At 50.6% G+C, this 23,153-nt stretch overlaps 1 protein-coding gene across 1 annotated transcript in view; it reads left to right on the plus strand.

The window, feature by feature from the left end:
* The first annotated feature begins 13,309 nt into the window (after window positions 1-13,309).
* VDAC1 (voltage dependent anion channel 1) overlaps window positions 13,310-23,153 on the plus strand; it is an 87,810-nt gene continuing 77,966 nt past the window's right edge. The window contains exon 1 of the mRNA XM_036240281.1: window positions 13,310-13,705. The gene's annotated coding sequence lies outside the window, so the exon portion shown is untranslated. The remainder of the gene's footprint in view (window positions 13,706-23,153) is intronic.

Raw genomic sequence — 23,153 nt, forward strand, 5'->3', positions numbered from 1 at the left:
GGGTGAGGATAAAAAAAAAGCACAAATGAGATGGGAGCCACGGAGTTGGGGGGGGTCTTGTGGAGAAAGGTCAAGGGTGATCCCTGCCCCACCTTCTCTGACCAGCCCTGAGGAAAACCCAACTGCTAGAGCTCAGACTTAGGAGATGAGGAAATTGCCAGGGCCCCCAAACATGCAGACAGGGGAAACTGAGGCTCAGAGAGGCAGAGACCTGCCTGGGTCTCAGGCTATGTGAGCTCCTTCCTCTACGCCATAGCCCAAAGAATTTAACAGCCATCTGCCCTAAGCTCAGGAAATTTTGAAACATGCAGCAAAATAAAACAGACAAAATTCCAAAGTGCCCATTTAATGTATTAAGCATGAATTGCTGTTGTAATAAAAAAAAATTAAACCATTTAATGTTATTTTTAAAATGCAGGTGGAAATAAAAACTTTGGCGGCCGGTTGGGGCTTGAGAGATGGCTCTGTTACAAGCCATTCATTCACTCTCTGTCCTGGCCCAGGATAACCAGGTGGCTCCTTGCAAAGCTTCCTCTGGGCTCAGTCCTGGGGAGGATCTGATTCTGAGCCAGAGCGTCAGGGGCTGTGTACAGGCACCCCCTGGTGGCTGGCTCTGGAAAAGGCTGTGTCTGAAGTGCAGAGATGGGAGGAAAGAAGGGTAATGCTTGGACGCTGGGTCCCTATCCCCCCCCTACAGCTGCTACCATTGCATACTAGATGGTAGCACTGGATGTCACTGGCCGAATTCATCTCCCTCAATCATCATGGAGTTGTGACAGGGTTCTCACCTGGGCTCTGAAGCAAGCCTGGTGGCCAGATGTGTGGGTTCAACTACAACTCAGAAGAGGATCTTTTAGAATAGAAGAGTCACTCACAGGGGTCCTAAAGAGGGTGACAGGCTTCATGAGAGCCTGGCAACTTCCAGTGGTTCCAGAGCTTCATGCCTGAGCCCGCCTTCAGTGTCAGCGATAGAGCTGTGACACAGCTGGTGAGGCCCCGTGAGGGGCAGTGCAAGGTCCCTGAGAGCGACTCGGGGCTCAGGAATCCAGGCTCTACCCTGGTGCTCAATTGGAAGGATAATACAAACCCAATAATGGCATTTGTAATAATTACAACAATAAAGATGGAAAAGCCCCGATGATAGCAGTGATGAGGCTGGCTCACGCTGACGGAGGGCCTCCTGTGGGCAGAGCCTCAAGATAGTGCTATGAGACAAGGGTCTTCGAAAAACATTTTATTTTTATTTTTTCATCCTCATCCGAGGACTTTTTTTTTCCCATTTATCTTCAGATAGAGCGGGAGGGAGAGAGGGGTAAAGAGAGAGAATAATATCGATGTGAGAGAGACACATCTACTGGTTGCCACCCACACAACCCCAACCGGGGCAGGGACAAACTGCAACTGAGGTATGTGCCCTTAGCGGGAACCAAACCCAGGACTCTCTGGTCCGCGGGCCGATGCTCCAACCACTGAGCCAAACCAGCCAGGGCTCGAAAAACATTTTAATGGGAGATCTCAAACAGGTAGAGAGAATGGCACGTGAACCCACATAGATCGTATTATCCCAATTTTACAGTTGTCAGGATTGTGTCATAATTGTTTCATTTGCCCTTCCCTCCCTTCTCTCTTTCTTCCTCTACCTTTTTCATTTTTCAATTGACATTCTCTCTCTTTTTTTTTTTAATCCTCACCCGAGGACATTTTTTTTTTCTTCATTTTTTGTTCAGATAGAGTGGGAGGGAGGGAGAGGAAGAGAGAGAGAGAAACATCGATGTGAAGGGACACATCGAGTGGCTGCCACCCGCACAACCAACCAGGGCCGGGGACAAACTGCAACCGAGGTACGCACCCTTAGCGGGAACCGAACCCAGGTCTCTCTGGACCGCAGGCCAACGCTCTAACCACTGAGCAAAACCGGCCAGGGCGACATTCTCTCTCTTTTTAGTTACATATTTTAAAGAGAATCCCAGCTGTGCCTCCTGAGAGCCAGGACATGGGTAGCCAACAGGAGCAGGGCTTGGAGCCAGGCTGCTGTCTTAGGGGTGGCAGAAAACCCTGGGCTGTGTCTGGAGCTGAAGGTAGCCTTTGCTAAGGGCTCCAGGCCATCCTGTCATCACAAGGATGTGCCGTTGGAATTACTACTTGCAAGCAACAGAAATCAGCTTTGGTGGTCTTGGGCGGAAGAGGAGTTTATTGGAAGAATATGTATTGGCTCACAGAATGGATTGGAAGGAGGGAACCAGGCTGGGAAATGGTGAGTGTGAAGCAACCCTGGGGCCTGGAAGGCAGCAACTGCTTAGAGGTCCCAGCTGGGCTTCCCCTGAGATGAATCCTCTTCTGCCTATTTCTCCACTTAGACAGACTTTCCCAGACCTAGAACCCTGGGAGACAGCATCAAGGGACCCAGCCTGGGTGGCATACCCCTGCCCACCACAGCTAGGGGAGCATGGCACTTTTTTGGAGGGTTCCAGAGCGCTTGGCCATGCCAGGACTTCTCAAAGAGGTGAAGTGGAGAGGGAGCTGAAGGGGGTTCCCCAGAGAAGACTCAGCCAGCTCTGGTTTTCACACTGTAATTTTGCTTCTGGCCCTCGGTGTGTGAGTCACACGTGAAAGTCTTGTTTGTGAGGCCTGTGTCTGCTGCCGCCACCACCTTCACAGCAGCTGCCATTTCGAGGCAGGAGTCCCAGGCCGCTGGCAGGACCTCCTCTCTGCAGCGGGTGCTACAGCTATGGAGCAAGGCTAGGCACTGTAGTTTGGGGCCCAGTGTTGGGGGTGATTTTCCATCATACCAAATAGAATGCAAATAAGGGGGTGCCCTCAAAGCCCAGCAGATGGGTAAGATGTGCAGGGAACTGGCTCCGTGCCTTCCAGAAAATGCTCAACTCAGCTCACCTCCAGGGAGAGCCTCGGCCTCAGGCGGATCGTTTTCTCCTCCTGGGAACCGGCTGGGCACTGCTAGGGTCCGTGCCCTGGGCACCTGCTGCTCCCTACTCCCCGAGGACCTCAAACAATCCTTCACAAATGCGTGGGGCACAAAGTCTAAATTAACAAATAAAAAGCGTTCAGACACTTCTGTTTTCCCCACTTGCGGCCTCCGCATGGGGCTGGGCACACAGGGCCTGCTGGATGGACCCAGGGTCAGCCACGGGGCCAGGCTGTGGGTACCAGCAGAGCCTGGGAGATACAAGCATCTCCTTCCCACTCCATGTCAACCCTGGGCCTGGATACAGATTCCAGGGAGACCAGGAAGGTGACTGGGAATAGCCGACGCTATGGAGGGAGCGTGGGGGCTGTTTCACACTTGGCAGAGCCCCTAGAGACTCCCCAGACATGATGCCCAGGCTGTGCCAGGCTTTCGGATGAGAAGATGAGCCAACCGTGGAAAGAAAGGATGTGAGAGGGACCTCATGGGCCCCAGCCTCCTCGCCATATCCCTGAGCAGTGGGAGGGCTGAACCCCTGAGAAGTTAAAGGGCCGGGCCCATCGAGGGGCAATTCTGTGGTGACGAGAAAGCAGGCCAGAACCATTCCAAGCCCGGCCCAGCCAGAGGCTGGCTTTTTCTGGTGACCCAAATTATAGTCCCCTGAAAAGCTCTTGGTCTAAGAGTCTGGGCTCACCCGAAGCACACCAGGTTTCAGTGAGTTCTGTCTTTCCTGCCTGCCTTCCGCTCCTCCTCCCTCCCCTCCCCCATCTTCTCCTCCCCAGGCTCCGTTGGACCCCTTTAGGGGTTGGGAACCAGTATCCCCAGAATGTGCCACCCTGGTGTGCAGAATATTTCTAACTTAAATCAATTATAACCCCCTATTCTCTTAAAAAGACAGAGATAGAAAAACTTGCTTCAGGAAGAGAACCTTAGCATAGTCTCCTTCAGCATTGGCCTAGCATTCCACAAGCAGGGTCCAGGCAGCGGCCTCTCCGCTGGGCTCCCGTGTCCCATTGTTTCTGAGTGGCCTGTAGAAATTTGTTTGCCACTCACCCAGCTATCTGCAGATTGCCCATTTCCACTTGTAAGATCTAAGCTCCCCTTTACTACTTGTCTCCTTTGTAAATGACACATACACCCAACCATGCCTCACTGTATTTGGAATTCCCATGCTTGTGTGAATTCCTCGTGCACATGTATTAAAATTTTCTTTTCTCCTGTTAATCTGCTGTATGTCCTTTGAATTATTAGACCAGTCAGAAGAATGAAACAGGTAAAGGGAAAGTTTCCCAGGCCCTGAGCGCCCCTACCCCACTGGCTCATCATGCCGCAGGATCTAAACCTGGAGGCCAGGCTGGCTTACCCACTGCTACTGAATCACAGGCCTCCAGACACAACTTGGACTGCAGTGCAGTCCAGGTGGATTGTTTTCCTGTCCCTCATGGACTTAAACTTGGTCCCTTTGGACTTCACTCCCACCCCTTTGCTTTAGTCCAGGGATGAGAGCAGGTGCTGGGCTGGCCCTGTCACCATGACCTTAACCTCCGTACTTGAGCAGGCTACAATGGTTCCAAGGACACCATCAGGACAAGCTCATTCATGAAACCTCAGGAGCCCAGGGCCAAGGATCTCCATGTGACAAAGATGGAGCTTGTACTTAGGGCCACACAGGGCACCACCACCTGTCCAAGCCCAGAAAGTTGGAGCGTAAAGAGGGGGGCAGTGTCAGAGGCTGCCAGCTGATTGGTTCAAGAGAAAGAAATCCTCGTGTATGTAAGACCTGTCCTGTGAGGGTCCCAGTGGGAGGCAGCCAGGAAAGGGACCCACGGTTGGCAGGAAAATGAGACTATTAACCCCTATGGCATCAGCCTCATTCTGCACAAGCACAGACTTCTGCTCCTGTCCCCCACCCCATCCCAGCCCAGGAGCACCTGAGGCCCAGTCACTGCAGCCCCTCCACGGTCGATATGGTGTGTACAGTGGCAGGACCACACATGTTCAGCCAATGGCACAACCTAGGGGGCTGGGGGCTTCCAGGAAGAGGTGGCTTCCCTGTGCCTGAGCCCGGCTGTGACTGGAAACACACACCCAGCTCACCCTTTCATCACCTGAAGGCTTATTTAAAAGAGTTTTGTGTTGTGGCTATTCTGGGTGAAGTTCTTGATCTGATTTTTAAAGCCTTTCCCCGCCCTGGACCCTCAGTGAGTTGCCATAGAGATGCTTGAGAGGCAAAACAGAGCTAATGAGCTTGGTCGGACCTTTTGTGTTCCTGAATGTTTTCCATTCTGAGCCCTGAACATATAATTAGATTATTTAGCATAGATTGTTTCTCTTATTGTAAATTAATTTTGAAACCAAGTTCTGAGATTAAATAATGATTGTATTTGTTAATCAATCCAACCTGTGTTTCCTTCCAAAGGAAAACAGGGTGCCATCGTCAAAATGTTGGAAGCAAGATGTTTGAGAACTTGGAGGTCTCATTGGTTGCGCTATGTTAACCCGACAGTCAGCACTAATCTGTGTTGATTTTTTTTGTTAGACAGGGATGTGCTTTGGAAGAGTTGAAATCAGACATGCTGGTGGGATGTGTTCTGGGAGTCATGAATCTCAGTTACGGGCTGGGTCCCAGGAAATTCACAGCTACCTGACAGGGGGCTGCATGCCCCTTGGCCAGACCTCAATTTGCCTGCTGGTGAGCCCGCAAATGTCTATCTAAACATGGTGAGATGGGCGAGAAGGGGTTGTTGTTTAGGCCAAGGGACAGACTAACTCAGGGTGCCTCATGCCTCCCAGCCCTCTGCCCATTAGAATAAGTTCTGATGATTTTCTCAGCGTTTCTCAGTCTTGGCGCTATTGACATGTCAGCTGGGTCATCCTGTTACAAGGTGGTCCTGCGCGCTTAGGTGTCCAGCAACATCACTGACCTCTACCCACTAGATGTCAGTAGCTCCCCCTCCCCTGCTGGAACTCCAGTGTCTCCAGATGTTGCCAAATGTCATCTTGGGGACATTGTAGAAAATAAGATAAAAATAATCCATAATTCCAGGATCTAGAGTAACCCCTGTTAAGCTTTTGGTATACTTCTTTCCAGACCTTTTTTCATGCATACCTATATTTTTGCTTTTTCCTGAAAGCGAGGCGGCACAGCGCGGTATGCTGTGAGAACTGGCACCGTGAACGTTTCCCCTCATTGCCGGATCGACCCCACTGGGCCTCTTTCTGAGCGCTGCTGGAAGGACCACATCCTGCGCTTCAGAAATGGCTGGCTGCAGGGATCAGGTAGTCATTCACCACAGGGGACGTGCTGTGGGGACCGACTCACATTCACACTAGTGCACTGCTTACACAAAGCCACCCAGACCCCTCTCCACCACTGAGCCACCCACTGCATGGGCGCTCGTTGCCCCAGCCCTTCTTGGCTTGGGCAGGAACCCAGCAGTGGCCTTTGGAGACACCGGCACTATGCGCTCTGCCCTGGACATGGCAGCTTTGAGGCCAGGGACAGCTCCTCCCTGCTCTGACACTGGCCTTAGGACTTGGGGACATGGGCCACTTGGTGCAGCTGCCCCTTTCCTGTCTTTTCGGTCTTCTACGGCGTTGACTGACTGCAGAGGTTGGACTGGGCGCGGCTCCATGCTTGCTCCAGTGTCTGAGCCGGACCCCTGAGAAGAGAGGAGAGGCAGGGAAGGTATTTGTCAGGTTCTTCTTCCACCTGCCCAGGTAGCCGGTTCAGAGGTTGAGGCCCAGAGCCAGCTGGGGCTTGCAGCCTGCAGGGAGAAGCCAGGAATTCCACCTGGAAACACTCCGCGCTTGCGGGGATGAGGCCGCACTCAGCCTGTCCACCTTTGCGTTAAGCCAAGGGATGGGGCAGCTGCAGCCCACCCGCTAGCCCAGGCAGTCCCGGATCACAGCCCAGGTCTGTGCAGCAACGGTGGGTTAGAGGAAAGTAACAGTTACTCTCAGGTGCGGCAGCGGGTTCCAGCTGGGGACTTTCAGAGGCGCCTCGGAGCTCCCAAAATAAGGAATGGCCAACAGAGAGAGGCTGCACTTCTACCCCTCTGGGAGGGTTGTGGCCCAGCACTGTCTCTCCCTTGGGGAAGGCTTAGTCCTCCCTGGGTAACAGGAAGGAGTGCTTTCACCTCTACTCCCCCCAGAATTCTGTGGGTGCAGGTCTCTGCCCTGCATGGAGGCCTCTGCTCTCCTCCCTGCCCGCTGCTTTGAGCCTGGCATGAGGAATATGGATGGGAAATCTGGGACGCTTCCTTCTTCTACTCTGGGAAGTCCGATGTCACATCTGGGAGGCCTGGTCAGGCCCTGTGAAACAGCCAACTAGGCAGTTACAGGTCTGCAGGGCTTGGGCTGAGGTGGGATCCTCAGCTCTGCCTCGTGGAAGGACAGCCTGCCCCAGCCTGGAGTCCCGAGGCCTGGCCTGTGTCCCTGTGGATACACGGCACATACATGCAGGGCTACCGCAGCAAAAGTCTAGGCCACCACTCACATGGGACACGTGTGGCCATGCTGGGGATACACATACACAAGTGTGTTAGTCTTGTTACCATGCCTCTGTGCTCCCGGTACATGATTCAAAATAGGCAGTGATCTCACTCACTGAAGAAACTAATGGCTTCCCCTTGGGTATTTGAAACAGGTTCCATTCACATCGAACTCTTCAGGACATCCAGATCTATCAAGTGAGGTTCACCTGTGCTCTGAGGACTCACAGGTGCATTTGAGCTTACCAAGGGCCAGGGCAGTGGCCATTCCCAGCTGCAGACCGCTAGCAGATTTATGACTCAGGGTCAGGAATCCGTAAACCACCTTGATCCCCTGTTAGGTTGAATATGCATTTTCCCAAAAGAGGCCTTTGCTGTAGGAGTCTTTGGCAAACCCTGGTCAAAGCTGTGAACCATCAGACAAGGACATTCCAGCATTTCTACTGGTCCCCGAGAGGAGGCAAGGGCTCCGACCAAGCAAGGCAACTTGAATGGAAATCTTCGACAGGCTGGAGCCCCCGTAGTGGATTCGCTGAACTGTGCGTCTGAGTTACAAGTACAGCACCTCCTGCCTCGGGGGTGGGGCCAGTGGGAGCCTCTGGGGTATTGGTGTGAATGGGGTGTCGAAAGTCAGAGAAACCTGCACATCTTCTGGATGAGGAGATGGATTCAGAAAGGTCTTGACATTACTCCAGGATTAAACAACACGCGAGGGGCAAAGCCAGGACCCCGACTTTGGTCTTCTGCCTGGCCCCTGTCCAGGAGCCCCCGCACACACAGCTCCCTCTCCAACACAGAGAAGCCCAAGACAGTGACTCAGAGCCCCCCGGCAGTTTTGCTGATAGATTTTTTTGTTTTGTTTTGAAGTAAGATCTGCCTCTATTAAAGTCTTTAGGAAATTATAGTGATTTTGATTTTTTCAGACACGTTTGAATTACTCATAGTCTGGAATTCCCAGGCAGGGGGTGAGACCCAGAGAGGCTGCTGAGGAAGTTAGGGGTGTAGGATTTGGGGTCAGATGGATTTGAGCTTAAATCCCTGCTCTGCCACTTACTATGAGTTAGCTGCCCTGAGCCTTGATGTCCTCATCTGGTTTTGGCAACTAACACCAGCACTCAGTTCAGAGATTTCTGGGGACTAACGAGGTAACACACAGACAGTGCTGGGCCCCTAGAAGGCGTGAGTAAGTGGGCACTGGGGTTGTTCCCTGGACACCCAATCAAATAGGAAGGCCAGGGTCTTGCTTGGCAAGCACCGAATCAGCCTGAACAGAGGCTTCAGACAGGGCCTGCTTAGCCTTATTAATCAGAAACTGGGCTGCCTGGGTTCAAATCCAGCTCTGTCACTGATCTGGAGCTAAAGGACTTCCCCTCTCTGAGGCTGTTTTCCTGAAGGAAAAGTCAATACAGATGATGACAGCAACCGTGCAAGGACCAGTGCTTAGAATGGTGTCTGGCATACATTTGGTGCTCAGAGATGATCATTTTATCACTGTCCCTGTTCTTTCTGCCTGCACTTGTGTTTCCGGCAGGGTGGCAACAGCTCATGTATATGCAGAGCTAGCGGGAGAGTTTCCATAGCTCTGTTTCTGCCAAATATGGTGTGAATTTGTGCATTTCTTGTTCAGTATGCAGCTAAGCCTTTGCCCATGCTGTTCCTTTGCCAGGAAATCCCTTCCGTCTCCATACCCATCCCGCCGCACTCCAAGGCCCCGCGCACAGCCAGAAACGTCCATTGAGAGTTCACAATTTTTACTGAGTGCCTACCCTGTCTAAGCACCACGCTGAGGTTCGCCTCTCCAGTCCATTTCTGTACTTGAGCACGTATTGGTTCCGCCTGGTCCCGTAGCATTGGTTTCTCTCTAGATTTTAGGCAGTAAGGGGTCTTATAAACCTGCAGAGGGTTCTGTGGCCAGTGTGTGCCCTGGCAGCGTCTCTGGCCTGGACATTTCTCCCCGGCCACAGACCCACCCAGGGGCAGCTGTGTCAGTCTCCCATCCCTGAGCCAGTGGCCCACAGATCTGAGCATGCTCAGAAGGGCCATGGGGTACCACCCCACAGCTGGGGATTCAAAGCCCTCAAGAGGTAGCCCCCAAAGGAAGATCAAGGCTTTCAACTGTTATTGTCAGTGTATCTTCTCCTCCGTGGGTTGCGTGGAGATCAAAGTCTGAAGGAAGTGGAAGGTTGCTCTCTGACAAAAACACCGTATTTTTAGAAGCACCCGGTGGTTTAGGATGTTTGCCCCAATGCTTGCCTTTCAGTGGCAGGCAGTGGGCTGGGGGTGGAGGCCGAGGGCTGCGACCTCCTGTCGAGGGTTGGTGGGAGTGGGTTTCCGGGCAGTGAGGGCCCAAGGCAGGAGGCTGAGGCCGGGGGGGAGAGTCCGTCATCACTTCTCTTTTCTGATGCCCAGAGCCCCTATTAAGCCATCACTTCAGGGCCAAGGAAGAGGTGTGTGTGGGGGGTGCTGCCTGGCCTCTGGCTCCATCTCCTTCTTTCAGAGATGGGAACACTGAGGCCCAGAGAGGAGCAGAGTCTCGGCCAGTCTCCACCTCACCCATCCCCATTCTCCATCTGGGGATTTGGGACTCACACACATGAAACCCTCAGAGAACAATGCATGCATTCTGTAATCAGGGCTAATTGGTGTGGTTCAGAGGAGGAGGAGAAATGCCAGGCGTTTGGCGGCGGGACATCAGTGGGTCTCTGAACCAGCCACTGGGGAATAGTCCGTGGAGAATTAGAATCACTCCTGGGGTCTGGGAAATCTTGGGTAGGTGAGAGGATAGCCCAGCAGCATAGGACATAGGACTAGCTGGGCCCGAACATGGGGAATGCTGGGAGACGTGGCAGGGTTGGAGCTTGATAAGGCAGGAGGTGACCTGTCTCTGCTCCCAGCAGAGCCTGCCTCACTAACTTCTATGGGCCATCATTTTCAAAGGTGCCTGGGAGAGGTGGACTGGCTACTCCCTGCGCCCAGACAGGAGTTGAGAGAGGCATGTTAGGGGGCTGCCCAGCCCTCCCCTCCTTTCCCCAGTGCCTCTACCTTATAATCAGGGTGGCCCTTCCTTAATGTTTATGCCAAGATGTCAAACAGCCAGGCTGTGATGGTGAGCTATAATTTATATCATTTTTCATATGGGTTATAGGCTCCAAAGGCTCCAACCCCTTCAAATGGGAACCACATTGGAGAAGGGTAAACCGAGAGGCGGAATGTTAAGGAATCTCGTCCCAGGAAGCCACCTGTTTCTCATTTGGGATGTGCCTGGGTTTATTGTTTGTTTCCAGTGCCCACCTGGTTTTCAGAGATGGCAGGGCAGCCACAGGTCACCACCCTTGCCAGCATCTGTGCTGAGGCTGGGGTAAGCCTCTGCTGTGTGTTCTCCCAGCCTCCAGTGCGCCCCACGCGAAGCCCCTCAGAGGCCGTCAGGAGCGCACTGCTCGTTGTCTTTGCCTGTCCCCACGGGGCAATGCCATCCGGAAACAAGAGCCTGTGGGAGGCCTGGTGCCCCGGGCTGGTTCAGGGGTCAGAGCTCTGGACACTCCCAGGCACTGATTCTTGCCAACCTGGAGGCAGTGCATCAGAGTAAGCCAGGAGGCAGGCTGCAGCGAAGATGAATGAACTACAGCGACACAACATGGCTGGATCTGAAGCACACGGTGTCGAGTGGAAGAACACAAACGTTTGATTCCATTCACATCAAGTTCAAAACTAGGCAAAAACTATTCTGTGGTGCTAGGGAGGTAAGCTTAAAGGATAAAACTGAATTTGGTGTGATCACCCTAAAAGTTGGCTTACTGGTAACCTTTAGTGAGAAGGGAACGGGAAGGAATGGGGGGGCATGGGGTGCTTCTAGGGGGCAAGCCGTTTCCTGGTTTTTGATCCTGGAGGTGGCTGCAGGAGCGTTCACCCTAGTAATTCATAAAGCTATACATTTACATTTTATGAACTTTTCTGAATGTGTTATTTCTCCCCAGAAAAGGGTAAGGAAACAACACCAGAGGAACATCGAACGACCGAGCACTCACTGCGCTCCCCAGTTTGCCTCTCTCTCCAGCTCACTATGGCTCACAGTGCCTGGAAACTCTCCTTCTCCTCACCCATGCGCGTGGTCAGCCCTCTCCGAGTCGTCCCACCCAGCCTGGCTCAGGCCCAGGCCTTCCTCAGTGCTGGTGGAGTCACAGGCTAGGGGTCTTCCTGACCCCCAGAGAGCCTGGGAGCTCAGGAGGCTGCGGGTCCCTCTCCTCAGTGGCCTCTGGCCCACTTGGGCCAAGCCCAGCACTGGGCCTCAGGGACAAGTTCCCTGGCTCAGAGAGATTTGACATTGTCCCTGTCAGGGCAGGAAGCCTCGAAGCTGCTTGGACTTCCTCTGCCGGGTTCCTGCAGGAATTGCCTGCAGGCTGAGGCTGAGTAAATGGGCCAGAGGACTGCTCTGGGTGGCCATCGGGCCTCTGGCTGGAGGCCTGCCTGACAATGTCAGCTCCCTCTGAGGGATGCCCAGGAGTACCTTCACTGTGAATGAAGGGCCTATCTTTAGAACATGAAGATTTTTTAAAAAAACGAAACAAAACAAAAAACAGAAAGAACCATCTCTGATCTTCAAAGTTCTGTTTGCTCTTTTTATTTTCTTCAAGGAGAATATCGATAGATGAAGGCAGGTATCACCGTTTAATGGGTAAAAGGAATCCCTCCATGTTGATGTTGAAGAAACCGTGGGAGAAAATGAAGAGTGGGGTGTGGGGGGTTCCTAGGTGGGAGGGGCCAGTTTCTTCCTCACTCCCTGTTTCTGGGGCAGATGAGGCTCCCTGAGGCGCCCAGGCCTCCTGGCTCATCCACGGACCTTTCAGGTGAGAAACTTTCCATTGTCGCCTTATCTCATGGCGATCCGCCTTGCCTCCGTGCAGCGACCGCAGGTGCACACAGATCTAAGGCTCTGATGTGTTCCGTTCTTTGTGCCAAGCAGAGCAGGGGACGCGAACCCCAGCATGAAACGGTGCCCACAACCGCAAGGCCCGGTGTGCGCCCTCTGAAACTGTAGGTAAAGACAATTACCGGCAATTTCCATAGCATGGTTTGTTTTTTGTTCAAAGGCCATGGAGGTGTTCTCAGCAGCAGGCCCAAAATACATAGTATTCCCACCGCATGCCGCCCTCATAAATGTGCGATAAAAGCTGTGGTCGCTTTGTCCCGGCTCTTACTTTTAACAGTCAAACCTTCAAGTTTGATGTTGAAACTGCTTTTTTCTTAAAGTGTATTTTGATGGCTCAGATAACGCTCCACGATAAGGAACTGCCTTCAAAACCACGCACTGTACCTCGTGCTCACCATTCAGATCACGTCACGAGGGAAAATCAGGCCCCCGAACTTATGAGAAGTTGGGTAGGAATGTGCTGAGGTGTGCAATTCTCCTCTTGGCTGCCTGTATTACAGATTTTGCATTTAAAACAAAAACAAAAACAAAACACCAGGCAGGTATCAGAAGGGTGTTTTGTGAGCGGAGAAAATGGTGGGCAGTGTCCTAGAAAGAGCAGTTTTCCCCACAGTGGAAGTTGCTGAGAATCTGTGCATTCATGCCCGTCAGTTTTCTTTAATTGAAAAGACTCCGTGTGTGAGTTAGAATGAAGTATAACCACCCACAGTGACGTTTCCTGACCCATCTCCTACATCCAAATAAAAACAAATTTGCAGGGGAAAAAAAAAAAAGGAAAGACCCCATGAGGCTGATGCCAAGCGGCCCAGAGAGCCGGGGAAGTTGGCCCCCGGGAGGCCTGGGCTCTGCAGTCATGGGCAGGGCACCGCGCCCGAGGCTGAGTTTAGACTGTCCCATTGCTTATCAGTCACACCCGGAGTCATCACATCACACTAGGAACAGGCCCTTGTGTTGCGGAAGACTTGGTTGGCTTTCACACAGCACTGTGGAGAAGGCTGGCACCCGCTTGGCGGCCAGCACACACTTCAGGAGTGAATGATGTCCATTTTGTGGATAAGGGAAGAGTGTCTACAGCAACAACAGCAAAGAATACCCCAAGGCCAAGGGAGGGGTTTTCAGTGAAGGTCCCGTAATTGAGTCTGCATAGACCAGGCATTTGCAAAGGCCTCTAAGAAGCTTTGGACCAAGATTGGTGGCTTCCAAGTGGCTTAGGAGACACCATCTGGCTGTTGACTTCATTTTTAGATTTGCCTTGTGCTCAAGTACCCTGGAGATCCCCACCCTGTGAGGCAGAGTAACTGGAGCTGGCTTGGATCAGAAGAACTGAGGCATGAATCTGGTTTACCAGCTGTGTGACTTTAGGTGAGTTACTTTACCTCTCCGGGCCTCAGTTTCTTCGTCAGGAAAATCCAGGTGTCGTAGTAAAAGTTCTTTAGGATCCCTGCCATACATGACAGTCTGTGACCTTGTGATTCTATGAATTACCCTGGATTTGCATAAACATAACATTGTATAGGTTTCGAAGTACTTTCACATACCTTTCAGCAGTTTATTTGATCTTGGCCACAGCTCTGTGGGGTGGGCAGGCAGGCATGTCATGTTTTCATATCCCTATTTGAGAGATGGAGAAATTGAGGTGCAAAAAGATGAAGTGGCTAGCCATAGGAACCCCAGCAAGCTGGTGCTGGCCAGGACCCGAGCAGACCTGTGGGATTTCTAGTGTCTTGTAGACAGCCCATTTGGTCAGGGATCCCTCTGTGCCATCCTAGAGGGGACTGAGATGCGAGCCAGAGCATCAGGATTTGGTCCGGAGTGCCTGGCCCTCTGGGCATCCTTATCATGTGCATTTTCAGTTGTCGGGCTCTAGGACCCACACAGGACTCCTGGCAGCATTCCAGGAGGTGGGCTTTCTGGGGTAGAGGCAGGGAATCACTGTCCCAGCAGACTCTTTCCCCCTCAGCCTTTTCCTTTGTATCCACACCCCATACCTTGGATCACATAGGTTCCCTTCCTGGGATCACCTTATTTCTGCAGCCAATCAAATTCCTAGTTATCCTTAAAGCTGAGACCCAACAGCTTTCCCTTGAGTGAAGTGCTCTACATACATTGTATTTATCCTCTTTGTTTCCTTATCTGTAAGATGGGAATAGCAATATCCTCTGTAATATCATTTATCCCCCATTTTGCAGATGGGGAAACTGAGGCTCAGAATGTTAAGACACATGCCTGAGATCACACAGCCTTATGACCTAAGAAGCCCCAGACCTTATGTACCACAGGGCACTGACTTCTTTTCTTTTTTTTCTTATTTTTTTTTATCCTCACCTGAGGACATTTTTCGATATTTTGTTCAGATAGAGTGGGAGGGAGAGAGACAGAGAAACATCGATGTGAAAGGGACACATCGAGTGGTTGCCACCCACACGACCCAACCAGAGCCGGGGACAAACTGCAACCGAGGTACGTGCCCTTAGCGGGAACTGAACCCAGGTCTCTCCGGACTGCAGGCCGATGCTCTAACCGATGAGCCAAACTGGCCAGGGTGGCACTGACTTCTTTATCCCATTCATAAAGCACCTGGGGACACCCCATCCTTTTCTGAGAGCTCCCAGCCTCAGAGGAGTGTATTCTGTGGATCCGTCTTGTCTCCCGCCCGGGCTCTGAGTCCTGCAGATCAGAGGCTGCATCCTCGTCAGCACCATCTACTGCACACACTTGCCTGGCACGTAGCTGGTCTCGGAAAGCCCTTGCTAGCTGAAGGCCCAGTGAGGGAAGACGCCTGCTCTGCAGAGGGGTGCCAAGGCCAGCTGGGGCTTACAAGCCTGGGGGCTGCTTCTTCTTCCAGCTGGCCCACCGGGGCCAGCTACTGACCATCCCGGGGCTCTCTGGGTTAGCACTGAGAGCACAGCAGTGCTGTGGGATGACCCAGTTTGTTTTTCCTCACAATGACCACAAACTTGGTCCTGACTCTTCTAACCATGTAATGTGCAATTTAAAAGCACAGGGTCAGAGCCCTGGCCGGGTAGCTCGGTTGGTTAGAGCACTGACCTGATATGCCAAGGTTGTGGGGTCGATACCCAGTCAGGACACATACAAGGAGCAACCAATGAATGCATAAATAAGTCAAACAACAAATTCATCTCTCTCTCTCAAATTAATAAATAAAAAACTTTTTAAAAAGCACAGGGTCAGGGTTGGACACTTTGTCCCCCATCCACTGTGTGACTCAGAGCAAGTGACTTCACGTATTCTGTGAATCTAAGACTCTATCCCTTGTGAGGTCTCACCAAGAAAGGTAACCTGCCAGTTAAACTATGCTAAGCCATCAATTGTGAGACGTATCTCAATTTCACAGATATTAAGATTTGCATAGACACTTAACAAAAAACAATATATAATGGCTGATAAATACATGAAAAGATGCTCAACATTATCAGTCATCGGGGAAATGTAAATTAAAACCACATTGAGATACCACTACCATATCCATCAGAATGGCTAAATAAAAAACCACGCCAAACTGACCTTACCCTGTGTTGGTGAGGAAGTGAAGCAACTGTGTTGCTGATGGGACTGTAAAACCACTTTGGGTAACAGTTTGGCAGCTTCTTGGAAAGTTAAGCAAATACTTATTATATGACCCAGACATTCTACTCCTTGATATTTACCCAAGAGAAATGAAAACATAGGCACACAATGACTTGTACACAAATATTTATAGCAACTTCTTCTGTAATAGCCCCAAACAGGAAACAACCCAAATGTCTACTGACAAGTGAATGGATAAACAAAGTGAACTACACTGTATTCCATACAGTGGCATAGTACTGAGCAGGTAAAAGGATTGAACTATTGCTATTTGCAACAACATGGATAAATTTCACAATAGTTATGTTGAATGAGAAAAATCCCGACCAAAGAGAGTACATACTGTATGATTTGACATATAAAACTCTAGAAAATGTAGAAGAATGTATATGGACAGCGAGCAGGTTGCCTGGGCCGGGGGGGGGGGGGGGGAGATGGATTACCAAGAGGCATGAGGAAGCTTTCGGGGGTGACAGGAATGTTTGCTATGTTGATTGTGGTAATGGTTGCATGGTTGTAAACATGTCAAACTTATTAATTGTATACTTTAAATATCGGATAGTTTAGTATATTTTAATTCCTCAATAAAGTTGAAATATATGTGCATTTTAGAATAGGACAGTTTCCTTGTCTCTGACCCAGGAATATTGTTGTGAGGCTTAAATGAAATAAGGCGTTAGCTCTGGCCGTTTGGTTCAGCGGTTAGAGCGTCGGCCCGCGGACCAGAGAGACCCGGGTTTGGTTCCCGCTAAGGGCACGTACCTCGGTTGCAGTTTGTCCCCGGCCCTGGTTGTGTGGGCAGCAACCAGTTGATGTGTCTCTCTCACATCGATGTTTCTCTCTCTTCCTCTATCTCTCCCTCCCACTCTATCTGAAGATAAATACAAAAAAAATGTCCTCGGGTAAGGATAGAAAAAAGAAAAAAAAAAGGCGTTAGCCTGGTATCTGGTGTTTCACCTCTATAGATGGCTTGCAGATTTTATTCCAATATGAGGTCCCTTTACAGACAGGCTGGGACAAGTTAAGGACCCTGCCCCAGGTCTCCCAGGGAGCTGGTGCAGAGCAGGCCAGCATTCTCTGTCTTCAGTCCCCAGCCCTGTGGCATCTTGCACTGGCCTGACCCCAAGCAGGACAAAAGGGAACAATCCCAGCCTCCAAGGACCTGGGAATGGTCAGGCTGTTGGGATTCAAGGCCACCAGGTACTGTGACTTGAGAATCCCTTAGCATCTGATGTTGGGTCTTTATCGAGAATGACTGACTTCGGGGAGCACTGTGAGTTGTCACCACCCACCCAGTGGTCTGTATGCATGTTCTACACAGCCTGCCCCTGCCGGGCCCCATGTCCCCTGCAAGTGAGTGATTCAAAGCCACTCTTCACAGCGAGTGTGAGAAGCCCCCACCGCAGGCCGCTTGAAGGGCAGGCCAAGATTCAGACATTACTCACAGCTTCCAGTACCTGCCTGAGTTCAAACAGGAAGCCTGGTTTTTCCTCTTATGTCAACAACAGCCCCTATCTCTCTCTTTCTATTCTACCTCTGGGCTGTCTTGCGGAGTGGGTTTCTCAGGGTGAAAGTCTCAGGTGATGGCCTTTGGGGCTTACCAGCAGGTGCCTTGGCTAGAGCCCTGGCACGTCATGTGGGAAGGCCCGGGAGACTGCTCTGTGTGGCCGGCAGTGGAAATGGTCTAGCTCATCTATGGCTCTGAAAGCAAAGGGAGTATATGGCCAGGTGCATAGTAGGCCTTCCCTGCATGTTTGTTCAACTGCTCTAGATTGAAATGTAACATATCCCTGAACAAATGCAGCTTCTCCTAGGTTCCTGCTCAGCAAATATCACCTCCACCTGCTCCTCTGGGCCAGACAGACTGGAGGCCCCTGTCTGGCCTTTCTACTCCCTCACTCCCCACCCTAAGTGGACACTAAGTCCGTCCATCCTTCTTCCTCAGTGTTTCTTCCTCCCCATACTATCTGTGATAGTCTCAGTTGAGACCGCTGGCCCCCTTCACATGATGCTGTCCCTCTTTCCTCTGTGTCACCTGCCCCAATTCCACTAGACTGCACAGCGGCCAGAGCCATCCTTCCCAGAGGCTTGAGGGATCACATCACAAATGAACCTTTTGGTTTACTATCCTTGCACAGCCTGGTGGCAAATCTAAAGTCCTTACTGTGGCCCGTAAGGCTCAGGGCGGCCTCCCATCTCTCAGAGCTCATCCCTGCTCCCAGAGTGTTCTGTGTGCTGAGCACACCCAGCCACTTGGGGTTCCCTAAGCAAGCCTCATCTTCCTGGCCTTCTGGGCTTTGCATGATGCTCCCAATAGGCCCTTGCCTGGCCTCGGACCACCCAGGGCAACAACTCTCAACCTTTAGCTGAATCTACCCCTCCCCCCACTCCCCTTTGTTTTCCCTGATAAATAGCCAGAGCTGACCTGCCTGTGTGTGCAGCTTGCTTTGCATGGGTCACCCACGCATACATCTCCACCGCTGAGAACCGATTTGGTTCTGTCTGAAGCCCAGCCCCACCCTGTGCAGTCAGGGACCTTGGTAGGTATGTGCGGGACATGCTGTACTTCTCTTTTTTATCCTCACCCGAGGATATATTTTTTCCATTTTTTGTACAGATAGAGTGGGAGGGAGAGAGAGAAACATCGACGTGAAGGGACACATCGAGTGGCTGCCACCCGCACGACCAACCAGGGCCGGGGACAAACTGCAACCGAAGTACGTGCCCTTAGCGGGAACCGAACCCGGGTCTCTCCGGACCGCAGGCCGACGCTCTAACCCCTGAGCCAAACTGGCCAGGGCTAATGTGTTGTTTGTTTTTTTTTGTTCAGGTAGAGTGGGAGGGAGAGAGAGGAACAGAGAGAGAGAGAGAAACATCGATGTGAAAGGAACATATCGAGTGGCTGCCACCCGCACAACCGACCAGGGCCGGGGACAAACTGCAACCGAGGTACGCGCCCTTAGCAGGAACCGAACCCGGGTCTCTCAGGACCGCAGGCCGACGCTCTAACCGCTGAGCCAAACCGGCCAGGGCGCTGTACTTCTCATAATCTCAGAGAATCTGCCTCGGGTCTGCAAGCAGCTGGGATGTGACAGCGACTGTCTGTCCCCAGACTCCCTGATGCAGCTTCAGAAGGAACACACCCTGTGGAATTGGTAATTGGGGGGCAGGGCCAAAGGGGAAGGGTCTCTTTCCAGGAGAATTTCTGTGGACATTGGATGTGTTTATGTCCTTTGCCTATAACTGGAGAGCTGACCTGTGGCCAAGGCTGGAGCACTCAGAGGCCCACCTGCCTGGAGCTCTGAGGAAAGTATTCCTAGACTCCCGAAGAAACGCCCCCCTTGGGTTAGATGGGTGCTTAGAAGGCAAAAGGGAGGCCTACCCCTCTTTGTGCCTCAGTTTTCTCATCTGTACAATGGGGAGTACCTGCTTCCTGAGGTTATTGTGAGGATTAAATGAGTGGCTATGCATGAAGTTTTTAAACAGCAAAGTTAAGTGCTATATGTTAGTCTTGATTATGATGGTGATGATGACACAGAAGGTCCAGGAGCATCCCAGTGTGGTGGGAAGTGTCCAGGCCCCAGTGTGGGGAGGATAGGCCGTGTGTGCATGGGGCTGAGCCTCAGATCCTCGCTCATGAGGGATCCACTCTGTGAGGGCAGAGGCTGTGTCTGGCACACAGTAGGTGCTCAGCAGGCATCTGTGGAAAGGACTTAGAGTTTTTGATTTTTTGGACCACACTGAAGTGAAGTCTCCTTTGCTAGGCAACAGGGAGAGGAAGAAAGCCTAAGGATGAATATTTAATCTATTAAAAGAAGAAACACCACAAGTGCTTATTTACAAGGGTAGTGCTAATTAGTAATAATTACTATCTGGTCATAAGTCAAACCTTCCCCCAGAACTGGTACGATACCCATAGAGGCCCAGATTGGGCTAAAAGCAGACAATTGCAAGGTTACAGGTAGACTGGAGAAGAGGACAAGGACACAGGTCCAAGGTCCAGGGACAGTCACCATGACACACATGTTCACAGCATCTATGAGAACTATCAAATACCAATCGCCACTCACCTTCTGGGAGTTCCCAGCATCAGCACCTGATTCCTTACAGGGTAGGGTAAGCATTGCTGCCTTCTTTTTAAAACTCCAAGTGCTCTTGGGAAAGGGTCGTCCCACTGCTCAGTGACTGTGCTATGTTTGGGAGAACCAGGAGGGGCAAAGCCGGAGGAGGCAAGGCTGCTGCAGATACCCTGTAGCAGCAGTTTTCAACTGGTGTGCTGCAAGAATTTGTAAAACATGCAATAGTTGACTATTGAGGCAGGGGCACTGACCTCTTTACCATTAGATTGTCAAATAAAGAAATGGCAACAGCCCTGGCTGATTTGGCTCAGCACTTGGAGCGTTGGCCTGTGGACCAGAGAGTGGTGGGTTCAGTACCCGCTAGGGGCACATATATAAAAAAAAAACAAGCACTGGCTGGTTTGGCTCAGCGGTTAGAGCGTCGACCTGCGGTCCTGAGAGACCCGGGTTCAGTTCCCACTAAGGGCGCGTACTTCGGTTGCAGTTTGTCCCGGCCGGTCGTGCGGGTGGCAGCCGCTCGATGTGTTCCTTTCACATCGATGTTTCTCTCTCTTTCTCTGTTCTTCTCTCTCCCTCCCACTCTACCTGAACAAAAAAATGGGAAAATGTCCTCGGGTGAGGATAAAACAAACAAACAAACAAACAAACAAACAAACAAACAAAACAAAAAAAGAAATGACAACAGCCCGGCCTGCATGGCTCAGTGGATTGAGCATTGTCCCATGGACTGAGAGGTCCCCGTTTGATTCTTGGTCAGCGCACATGCCCGGGTTGTGGGCTTGATCACCAGTAGGGGGTGTACGGGAGACGGCCGGTGGATGTTTCTCTCTCACATGGATGTTTCTCTCTCTCTCCCTTCTGTTCTCTCTAAAAAAATTCAATAAAAATATATTTTTTTTAAAAAAAGAAAGAACCCTGGCCAGTTTGGCTCAGCGGTTAGAATGTTGGCCTGCGGTCCAGAGAGACCCAGGTTCAGTTCCCGCTAAGGGCATGTACCTCGGTTGCAGTTTGTCTCCGGCCCTGGTTGGGTCATGCGGGTGGCAACCAGTCGATGTGTCCCTTTCATGTCGATGTCTCTTTCTCTCTCTCTCTCCCTCCTACTCTATCTGAACAAAATATGGAAAAATGTCCTTGGTGAGGAAAGAAAGAAAGAAAGAAAGAAAGAAAGAAAGAAAGAAAGAAAGAAAGAAAGAAAGAAAGAAAGAAAGAAAGAAAGAAAGAAAGAAAGAAAGAAAGATGACAACAGCCAACACAACAATAGCTGTCCAGTGTGAATGAATAAAAATCATACTATTTTTTTGTCCGATTAGTGCTGCAGAATTTTAGTACAGTTGGCCCTCGTTTATCGCTGCTAATCAGTTCCAGACTCTACCGCGATAAATGAATTTCTGCGAAGTAGGATTCTTTATTTATAAATCAAATATTTTCACAGTTAGAGCATAGAAAACCTGTTTACGAACTTCTAAATACATTTTTTATCATTATTAGAGCCCTCTAGACATGAAATAACACCCTTTAATCATCATTAAACTTGTATTACCCAATATATTAGACAAAATATGAGAATAAGACATATTAGACATTACAAATATATTATTATTATACATTTAAGTACACACAGTTCACAATCACTAACCTATGAAAATAATGCACTTGTTTGATGATGAAGTGATGAAGATGAAGAGATGTACTGCACAGCAAAGAAGAGCAAGGTTACTGCTCCTCTGAAGGCATGACCTCAGTAGGAGAGTCTTCAGGTGGTGCAGTATCTTCAGCAGGTGCATCGTCATCTTCTTCCGCTGAAGGAGCACTAGGAGTAGCCAGTGGGTGTCTGGGTGCGTGGCTGAAGAACATGTGATAGGCAGTTGCTGGCCTGTCTTTTAATATGCGCGAGGAAGCTTTTGTAGGGTTCTATCGCTCCATCAAGTGCATTCCGGAACCACAATGCATGCATCATTTGTGGGTCTCATTTGCCAATCATGTCCTGTACTACCTTAATAGTTCTCACGACTTGCGAGAGACGCTCAAATGTAAGGCCAACCTCCTCCTCCTGACCCCCAGGAACCTCTGGCTGCTCTTCCTCCTCCTCACTTGCAGACTTGGTCATCTCCACCAGATCCTCGTCAGTTAAGGGATCAAATGTGTCTCCAGCAGCTCATTCATGTGTTCTGGATGATACTCGCCCTCCTCAAGAGTCTTCTGGAATGTGCTGTTCACGAAGTCCTCTGCTGCAGGCTTGTCAGCAGAGGCAGCTTCTCCGTGGAGAACGACACTCTTCAGATGATGCCTCTTTTGGAATTTCTTGAACCAACCCTTGCTCGCTGTGAAATCCATGAAAGTGGCAGAAGAGGGTCCTGGTTGATGTTTGTCCACCGTAAAGCGCTGATAGAGCTGTCCCGGATGACCAGCAAATCCAACGGATTGTTTTTCTTGCTGCTGTCACTGATCCAAACAGCTATGGCAGACTCCGTTTTCACTATGAACTTGTTACGACTTGTCACGATGCGTTTTGCTTCCTTGTTGAGAGAGACAGTAGCCATTGCATGGATTTTCTTTTCATCTCTACTGATGGAGCGAATGGTAGACTTATTAAGTCGTAATGGCGGGCAACCTCCACGATTTTCTTGCCATCTTTGATCATATCTCAGAGTTTCACCTTCTCCTGGATGGTAAGCGTCTTCCTCCTGCATTTAGTTTCATCGTCAGAAGGCTTAGAAGAAGAAGCATGTTTAGGAGCCATCGTGGGGCTTAGATAAAAGTTCTCAGAAATCACAAACACTTACAAGAGTAAAGATGCTTCCAATGTGTAGCGATGTAGAAGTGTGTATGAGAGAAACGACCTTGCATGAGGCTGAGCCAATCAGTGTCCAGGATAGGAAGAGGACAAGATAGTCAACCAGTGAACAGCACGCTCTGATTGGCTTGGTTTCACCACACCCGATTTTTTTGAAAAAAGTTACTGCCCACACACAAGGAGTGGTCAAGCGATTGTTGAAGGATTTGCGGAGGTGCTCGAATACATAGGCCTACAGTCCATACGTACAGTAATTTTAATTTTAATTGTAATACAGGGGTGTATAATTCACTCAGACAACCGAGCATGTGCTGTATCATTTTCACTGTCTTGATCAACTTTTATTTAT

Source organism: Molossus molossus, unplaced genomic scaffold, assembly GCF_014108415.1.
Source record: "Molossus molossus isolate mMolMol1 unplaced genomic scaffold, mMolMol1.p scaffold_m16_p_4, whole genome shotgun sequence".
NCBI classification, from domain to species: Eukaryota; Metazoa; Chordata; class Mammalia; order Chiroptera; family Molossidae; genus Molossus; species Molossus molossus.